At 43.0% G+C, this 9412-nt stretch overlaps 2 long non-coding RNA genes across 2 annotated transcripts; one reads left to right on the plus strand and one right to left on the minus strand.

Annotated features, from left to right (window-relative positions):
- Window positions 1-306: 306 nt before the first annotated feature.
- LOC127143210 (uncharacterized) lies at window positions 307-9178 on the minus strand. The gene is made up of 2 exons (XR_007814467.1): window positions 9019-9178; window positions 307-2769 (listed from the first exon to the last, which is right to left on the minus strand). It is a non-coding gene; the product is annotated as an uncharacterized LOC127143210 (long non-coding RNA).
- LOC108878071 (uncharacterized) lies at window positions 5754-9012 on the plus strand. Its single transcript, XR_001960191.2, has 3 exons — window positions 5754-5981; window positions 6088-6161; window positions 6416-9012. It is a non-coding gene; the product is annotated as an uncharacterized LOC108878071 (long non-coding RNA).
- Window positions 9179-9412: the final 234 nt, after the last annotated feature.

Consider the following 9412-nt stretch of genomic DNA (forward strand, 5'->3'; position numbering starts at 1 on the left):
CTATATATGTGTTCATGCACACCACATATACAAAATATGAAATATTTCCTAATTAGGTGTAATAATATTGCATTATGGTCATTTCAGTAATTTGTCATATTGATCAAATATACAAGGCAAAAAGAAATGGCAAAAGGACCTAACAGTTCAAACTTTTCCACATATATATTTCACATTTTTAATAGACTCAGAAGAAAAGAAAAAAAATAGGTTGACATTACAATTATAATTATTATATTTACACATAAAAGTAAAACCACTGTCAACAAAATCAGCATGTATGAAGAAATTCCAGCAACAACCCTGATGAGGTAAGTATTTTATTTTTCTATGTGTGACTGACTGAATCACAGTCACACTTACATCACTGACAGAGAACTTGAGTCTGACACGTAGATGCTGATATGCAAACTAGTAATGCCATGCACTTCACAGATGATAAATCAAGCTAGGTTGTAACGTAAATAATGCCCGCCTGGGAATTCACATGCCTACTTACTGTATATAAATTAACTATGCAACAACGATTAATAAATACACACCAGAACAGCATTAAAACCAACTTGCGAGTGCTGACAATGACTCCTTGAAACCGTGAATCATGTCATTTCAGATCGTGTCGCTCCCAGTCTGGCTTGTAACCAATGAACCAATCAGTCAAACAGCCAAGGAAACAATAAGTAGAAACAATCTGAGCCAAAGGCGTGCAGGGAGATAGGGCTGTCTGGTTTCAGAAGGCTGTGCTTAGGTTTGATTTCTCTCTCTGTGGTGTGGTTTGTTCTCTCATGAGCTGTCTGCCTCTTCTGAAGCCCAATGTTTGCCTTTTGTTTCTGCCAAGAGTATGCCAAATCATCAAGTCTCCTCCAGCTTCCACAACAGCTTAGGTGAGACACTAAATGTAGAACAATAATTACACAATTCAACAATAAAGGAGGGGAAATTACTCTCTATTGCTTAACATGTTTGTTCTTTTTTTTTACTGTGTAATGTCATTCGATTAATCTTTTTATAAACGTAGATTTGAAGTAAACCTCCCCCCAAATCATCATTAGTTCCTTTTCTCAAAAGAAAATAGTGCCAACACAGCATTTACATTTATTACTGACTGGGAGCTTTCAATTCCAAGATGTGAGGTCTGTTAAACAACATGCTCATTTTCATTTTTAGGCTGGCGAAGGCTGCACAGGGAAACAAAGCCAGAGAGCACCACAAACTGAGACAGAGATACTTAGAGAGAAAAAAGAGGCTATACGGTTTGGATTTTGGCACGACCTGCTATTTACCTAGAAGAGTCACTGTGTCCGTTTGGTTTAGATGTTTCGGTGGCCACTGGAATCCCGTTTGTGAATACCTGCATTGAGCCACTGGGGCAGAGGCAAGGCTGCGAGGCCACGGACAGGCAGGAGCCACTGGTCACCACAGTTTGAACACGGTGCCCTCATGCTGTTTGCTCCTCTGCCGCCTCCTCTCCTGTATGGCCACCACTGTGTTTGCTCATGCGTGGATATGAAATAGCAGCAAATATGATGTGATGTGTGGAACCGAGTGCCATCTTGCAGGAGTCAAGACACATGTTTATTTTATCCTATGAAGTTTTTCTAATGTGTTGTTTGTTTAACTCCTGACAATCCCAGCGTAAATCTGTGTCCATCAATAATTAATCATCTGAGGTTTAGGAGTAATAAGACCATGTAGCTGAATTTTATTTTGTTTAATTTTCAAATCATGATCTGCTCAAGTATTGTGTTGATCAACTGAATGTTCACCTTGAGGCAAGTGGTGTCACATGTACTCTTCACTCTTCATGACCATTGGAAATTTTGCCTTTAACACATTTTGAAAAATGCAGGAAAATCTAATTAATACCCATAAATGACACTGATGTCATGCAATTTCACTAACATGTCGCACCATCACTAACCAAGACAGTCGGCTTGTTTTCCTCACAGACATAAATGTTTCTTGTAATTCCATTGTCTCAACAACTAATTCAGCAGTTCAACAGTGCACACGAGCATCAAATACAGTAATCGTTGGCAGATAACAATGACTGTATCAGTTGCAGGATTTGCACAAGTATCTTGCACTAAAGGCCGACACAAACGAGCTCTGAGCCTGAGTATTTCTGGAATACCATGGATGTGGCCACAGGGGAATGAAGAGAGCGGAGGCAAGAGGAGAGGACTAGAGTGTAGGGGTTTGAAAAAGAGACAAGGGAAAAAGAGAGAATTCCCAAAGACTTAATTCTCCTCCGTTCCCTTTTCAAGGCCAACAAGGTCTCTGCTTTCCCTATCGTTAGTAAAGCTGGAATTCTACAATGAAAAGTAGAGAAATGAAATGGCATTATACAAAATGGCATACTGACACCATGCACTGTCGACAGAATCTTTTAAAGTTAACAGGCCATATAATTCATCCACTAAAATATTAGTCCCTTTCCCACAGGCTTGGGTTAGTCATGGAGAGCTGGAAGGGCTGTTTGCTGTGGTGTGTTGTGGTGGGGGCTGAAATAAGCTTATTATCAAATTTGACTCTGAAACTGCCTCATTTCTTGGATGCATGAAATGCCCTGTCTCTTCTGTGAGGGTGGCTGGTAATGCTGAGTGGCAGGTACTCCAGAACAGCGCCAGAGTCCAGTCTGTCGCCAAGGTGATGACGTTATGGCAACCAGCTGTCAAACGGCTGGATAACTGCCGTCGTCGTCAAAGACGCTCAGCAGAACCAGATGCTGCTAGCATTTCCACCAATTAGGAGTCAGGAGCTGGGTGCCTGTCGGAGGAGAAGGAGGCCAGCAGTGAAAGGAGGAACAACAGCATCACTGTCAGACACAGGGCTACGACCACTGAGGAACAACAGAGCCGGAGTAGAAGAAAAAACAGGGGGAAAAAATAATAGCAACGAAAGTAAAAGAGAAAATGAATTTCACTGAAGGTTGCCCACAGATACTAATTAATTAGGGAACTTCATCAACTTTTTCCATGAATGAAAGTGAGAAAGGGGAAGAAATTAGATAGAAAAAGCTGAATCTGCCACATGGCTTGCTGATGTTTGCAATTTGGATTTGTGTTATTGAAACACTCCAAACTTTCTGTGACAGTCACAATGTCCAAAGATAGCGGGAAACAATGTTCCCTCTAAGCTGCGCACCTGCGCAATCACGCTCTGCTCCCGCTTTCTCCGCGCACAGCAAAACGATGTAGCGCATAAAATTACAGTGTGCGACAGTGTGCATGTTGGATGTTGCTCACAGTGGTCCAAGTAATTCTCAGGGAGTTTGTGTTTATGCTCAGACACATGAAAAATTAGGGGGAACATTGGCGGGAAAGGAACCTACTCTCAAGACACTTGAATTAGATAAGAAATAGAAAGAAAGAACTATTGATTCAAACATTCACACAAAGACACTTTTTTTTCGTGACACTCAGCATGTTTTTCAAATTAATATATTTCAACTGGAAACATTTTTTGAAAGACTGAATTATGTTCCACATACATTAATGGCCGCTGAGTCGCAAGGAGGTGGTTGGGGTGGAGGTTTTGTGAGATTTAAATGTAACAATGTGAACCTCCTCTGTATTAAACCAGACCACAATCTTTCCTCTTAAGCAAGTGCTGTGTGTGCCTAATCGTAACCTTAAATGTAATACTGTAGTTTGCACAATTCAATATTTTTATGTCACATAAAAAACTCCTGCCCGTGTACACAAATCAATACATTAAAAGTCGTGGCTATTTCAACTGCCGTGACAAAGCGGTTGCAAATTGAAATATGTTCGTTTGAAATTCGTGCTGAACGTCATGGAAAAAATTTCGAATTCGTGTCCATGTACATGAATCGACAGATCACATTTCATGATTATTTCACAAATTGCTGTGAGAACGATAGATAGGAGCCTGCAACCTGAGTCACCGTTGTTATTACCACTCAGTTGTTAGCAGAACACTGTGGAACATTGTAGTAATAAGAGGGAACAACAGGGAGAGACTTGCAGTCTGGCTTTTACAGAGCATCGTTACAACAGCATAAATGTCCTCTGAACATGAAGAGCTCTGTTGTCTAGTCAAGCATGTTCTGAATGGAGAGTAATTTCATGTCCTTGTGTAAAAGTATACCCTATTGTTTGAGAATTAAGCACAGCGTATAGGCCTGTAATTATACCTCCACAATAGCGGGTTTTCAGAAAAGGGCTGGAAATAGCATTGGAGGGTTCCGGTCTGAGCTTTGAACTACAGAGCTATTAACAGGCTGACAGACTGTAAAATGGCAGAGAGCAGAGAATAGAATCAGAGACTGCTATCGTTTTTACTGCCTGTGGATTGGAGGGGGCCACCACCATTGTCCAGTAACTTCCTGATTTGCACTGTGGTGCATGGTTTATAAATGTGGGCACGGTGCTATGAAAGCTATTGTTAAAGGCGAATCTATTGTAAAGAATGTTGCGAGGGCATCGGAAAGGGAAAGAGAGATCGAGTAAATATGATAAAAGAGGACTGAAGATGAGACAAAGTGAGGAACAGAAACAAAAAGTAGAGAGTCCAAGTAAGGCTTTCTATCAGTCCCACTCCATAGCCATTTTGTATCCTGAAATAACATCATGCTTTTACCCCAATTTCATAAGTGAGCCGCCTGGCATGGTGCCTAACTACCCAGCAAATAGAGGGAATAATATCATTATATCATATACAATACAGGGAAATCCCAGTGGTGAGCAGACTGCATGAGCAGCTGTCTGATAGAGACAGTAGGCGTGCGCACGTCTGTGTGTCTATGCATGTGTGCATGTGCTGTAACAAAGCGTGGGGAGAGGTGTACAGTAGTTGTGCGTGTGTGTTTCTGTGCATATGTGTGTGCGCATGTGAGCGTCGTCATTGACTTTGGCTTTATAGCAAGCTCCCGGGCAGTGCTTTACCTGGGACCTAATCAGTCAGTGAGCCTCACTACCTCCCGGGACCTCCCAGCTGGAGGGGTATGTGTATGTGTGTGTGTGTGTGTGTGTGTGAGTGAGTGAGAGAGGGAGAGAGGGAAAGAGAGAGAGAAAGTCTGAAGGGGGGCTGCAGACGGCTGTGCTGAACAGAACGGCCTTCTGGGAGCCAGTTCAACCCCGCCTTCTCAGTTTCAGTGCCCACGGCTCTCTCTGACTGGCCACAGTCAAGGTGATCTTCTGTTCTACAATACACACCTCTACAGGTACACACACACAGACACACACACGAACAGACAATGCAATTGTGCAGAAATATTACAACATCAGACGGACAGATTGAAATGTCACTGTTACATCGATGTATAGAAGGCAAATCTAACTGTCATGCACTGCTCATTCACACCCACACATACTGCACACACCCAAACAGAGACCGCACAAATTTGCTGAATCTTGGCAAATAAGGTCATATAATTTCTTTCCATAGGCAAATCTGGTTGGCGCCCAAATTTTGAGGGAAATGACCTGCACAAATTAATCAGCCATCAGTGTAGCTCCTAACTGCTTCTGACAGTATTTACAGGACATGGCAGCCTTTGTCTGGAGGTGGGAGCCGCTAAGCGCGGCCAGGCGGCGGTCTGACTCAATGAGGAGATGCTGGACGTCAGCCACGCTGAGCTTCAAGAGCCCCCTGGGCCTCAGTCCCTGGGGTGAGCATGGGTTCAGGGTGAAACCACGCACCAGTCAACTGCCAGTCCACAAGCCTCCAAATGGCCAACCTCCACCTGGAGAATCACTTTACATGGAGAAAAAAGAGGTGATGAGGTGGAGAGAAGGAGACCAGGGAGAAGAAGGATGGTGAGGAGGAGAGGAAACATAGCAGGTTGCCATGACGAGGAAGCAGGGGAATAAAACACAAACAAAGGCGGGTGGCACCGGGGTTGTCAGCAGTGAGAGCAGTGACAGCTTCCCTGGCATGCCTGGCACCCTCTGCTGCAGAAGTCTGGTGGACAGAGAAACTCAGACTCCTCTCCGCCGCTTACAATGTACAATAAGGTCTCAGATCATATCACGTTTCTCTCATTTTCATTGAAACTTTAGCTCCCGCCGTATATAGACTGTGTCTTATGGTTCTGTACCTTTTCCAACTAATCCACCATAGTCATGGTCCACTGGTTGTGACAGGAAGACCACCTGTGGCCAGGCAGACTGTGACCTAAATGGAGCTTATGGCAGGTCAGCTATAGCATGTGTGTGTGTGTGTGTGTGTGTGTGTGTTTGTGCGTATGTGTGTTTGTATTTATTTCCGTGTGTGTTTGTGTGCGTGTGCGCAAGTTTTGGGGGAAGGGTGCAATGTTTGTGTCTGTGCTTTCGTGTGCACTCTTGTCTTGTTTCAAAGCATGCTGTATGTTTGCATGCGTGTGTAATGTGTGTATGTAAATTTCATTTTCTTTGTAGATCACATGCTTCCATCAAATCTGTTCTCCCAGCTCACAGATGGGCCTGCCGGATAATGTTGGAAAGACAATAACTGCTGAGGACAAGCCGACATACTGTGGAGGACCTGGCAAAGGAGAGCTGGCTATTTGTAATTGGGGGGGGGGAGACAAAGATGATATAAGATTTATTGAACCAACACAGCAGAGCAAATGAACAACAAATGAACAGAGCTCAGTGAAGGATAAAATAACACAGTGGAGAGGAGGCGTCCACAAGCAGCAGTAAAAGCAGTCCTGTATCGATCCGGAGCAGTGAGCCTGCCAGCTACTGCTACCTTCCTCTTTCCAGGAAGACTCTGCACATACAGGATAGACCTTAAGGCATCTCATTGTACCCTGTTTGTGTGTGTATGTGTGTGTGTGTGTGTGTGTGTGTGTGTGTATGCACGAGTTAAAGAATGTGTGCATATTTTGCCCTCAGCCTGTGGTCTCAGAACTCAGGGAGAGTCAGTAGGTCTCTTAGTTTACAAATATGCACTACATAAATCAAAGGACCAGTCTATACTGTGTATTATAAGAATGCAGTTTAAGTCACTTTTAAGCATTTTGTTCATGATGAATATCCATCACTGAACAGGACTGCACACTATTGGTAGATGTATAATCCTGATTGCATATGAATTAAGTGGAAATGGGTTGAAATGTCACAGTGCACAGTGACTCAGTTAACCACCTGGAATATATGACACCACGTCTCCTCTGGTGAAGACAGGACATCCCTGGCATGGGGGAACTGGGTCAAGACTGAAATATTCATGGTGTAGACTCTATCACACACAAACACACACACACACACACACACAATCACACATATTCACACTGGGACAGACCTCAGAACTGGGAGCTGCCAGCCTGTTGCTGGGGTGTAGAACTGAGCTGGGGCAGCTAAGCTTCCTAGTTTGTGTGTGTGTGTGAGAGAGAGAGAGAGAGAGAGAGACTAAGTGTGTGTATGTGTAATGTAACCTGTTGTCAGGAGATAAGGTGACAGCAACTGGGTACACAGATATATCCATTTCAAGTCTGCTCGCTAATGTTTGGTCACTAACTCGGCCCAAACCCGACGGAGCCTAAGGTTATTTACATGTCTGTGCCAGCATAGGTCCATTTTCACGTGTGTAGTGAGGGTTTGGGTTCAGGTTTGAGCCTTTAATTCAAATATTATCATTAAACATCAGATGTTACCATTAAACTCGCTCCTGTGGTTTTACTATTTTGAAATATTAGAGGGGAGGATAACACATGTCAAAATATTAATAACATTGTGAAACATTACCTTCACTACTGAAATCCTTCAATAATAAGTTCCATTCCATTCAACAGCACTGATTCCCTTTCCTTTCCTTTTTTTTTTTTTAATTTCCTTGGACACCTGCTGTCTTTAACCAAAAGAAAACATGCCTGTTAAAAAGGTGAACTCTCTGTAGCATGGATGTAGACTACTGCTGCTCCAGTGTCCCCGCCTTTGTGAATGACGCCATGTCACAGAAATACTTCCCATCGTCACTGTGTGGTATTTTGTCAAAGGCAGACAGTAATTTAAAAGCAATTCCCAGGATGGAGGGACATGGACAAATGGTTAAATATGAGGTTAAAAAAGTACTTTTTTTTTCTTTTTCTCTTAATGCAGAAAGAAAAAAATAATATGGAGTATAAAACAAAAGACTCTGTAATATGCTAAAGTGAGCGGTAACTGTCACTACACCACTGCAGCACATGTTAATGAGATTTGATTACTGTAGATCTCTGTTTAAACTTTGCCTATCACTGTATCCAGAAAATGTATGTATGGTAAGATCAAAATTCCTAAATTTCCTCTATCTTGTTCTCATGGATGTGAAGGGCATTGACAAAAAGAACGACTGAGGTCAGTTTAACAGTTGTTTTTTTTTTTTTTGTTTTGTTTTTGTCCAGCTACTGTTTAGTAGCTGTTCTGAAGCTTTTCATCATATCATGTTTGCCTAGTTGTTGTGGTATTATATATGCTCACATTTCCATCTCCATGAATAAAACTTTTAGAACATTATTAATGATATTGTCAGGTTTTTGTCTTTAATTATATTTAGGTCACTGCTCATTCTTCTGAGCTAAAAACAACATAAGTACATGTTTGTCTATACTATCACTATTGCCTATACCTATAATAAGAAAGTGGGTTTGCAACAAAGTTTGAATCAACAGCATCTACTGTATCATCACATCCTTACATTATGCAGTAAGATTTTTAAACATCTTGTTGTTTCACCTCGCCTGGTGTTCAGTATGTTCAACACTGTAAACAGATGTTATTGCTATACAGGAATAAAGTTTGTGCTTCCCAAATGCCACAGTGGAACAGAAAGAATCAGACTCAGCACTGTTCCTACCTCTGCTTTACACCCGACATGCACACATGCCACACACACACACACACACACAGACACACACAAACATGCACACACACACACACATGGTGAACCGAGAACACAGCCCCAGCACAGCGGCACAAACAAACACACTAAAAATACAAACTACGCATATCCAAACACTCTCACTCCTTAATGAGCTAGCACTTTTAAGAAAAGACTCCGCCACAACTCTATACCACACACTGATACCTTGAGGAGAACTCGCGATCGGAAGAGACGAACAGAAGAAAAGAAGCACTCTGGGATATGAAAGAGGGAGAGAAAAAGAGGAGGTGAGAGGAGAAATCAAAAAGCGCCTGGAGAGAGGGAGGAGAGCAGGAAGAGGAAAGTGTTGCACCTCGCTCCTCATATCTCTAAGGAAGATGATAGAGGCGATAGGAAGGAGGGTGGGTGGGGCAGGGGGGGAACTGGAGAGGAGGGTGGATGGGTGGGGGTGGCGGCGTTGGTGGAGGAGGGGTGGTATGCTGTCGCTCTTGGCAAACAAGCGGGTGAGTAAATAGACTCATGGGCGTAAGGGGTGGCGAAGATAGGTGAGTCGGGGGGAGGAGTGGGGGTGGGGTGGGGCGCACAGATGTTGTGCTGG

Source organism: Lates calcarifer, linkage group LG13 (assembly GCF_001640805.2).
Source record: "Lates calcarifer isolate ASB-BC8 linkage group LG13, TLL_Latcal_v3, whole genome shotgun sequence".
Taxonomy (NCBI): Eukaryota; Metazoa; Chordata; class Actinopteri; family Centropomidae; genus Lates; species Lates calcarifer.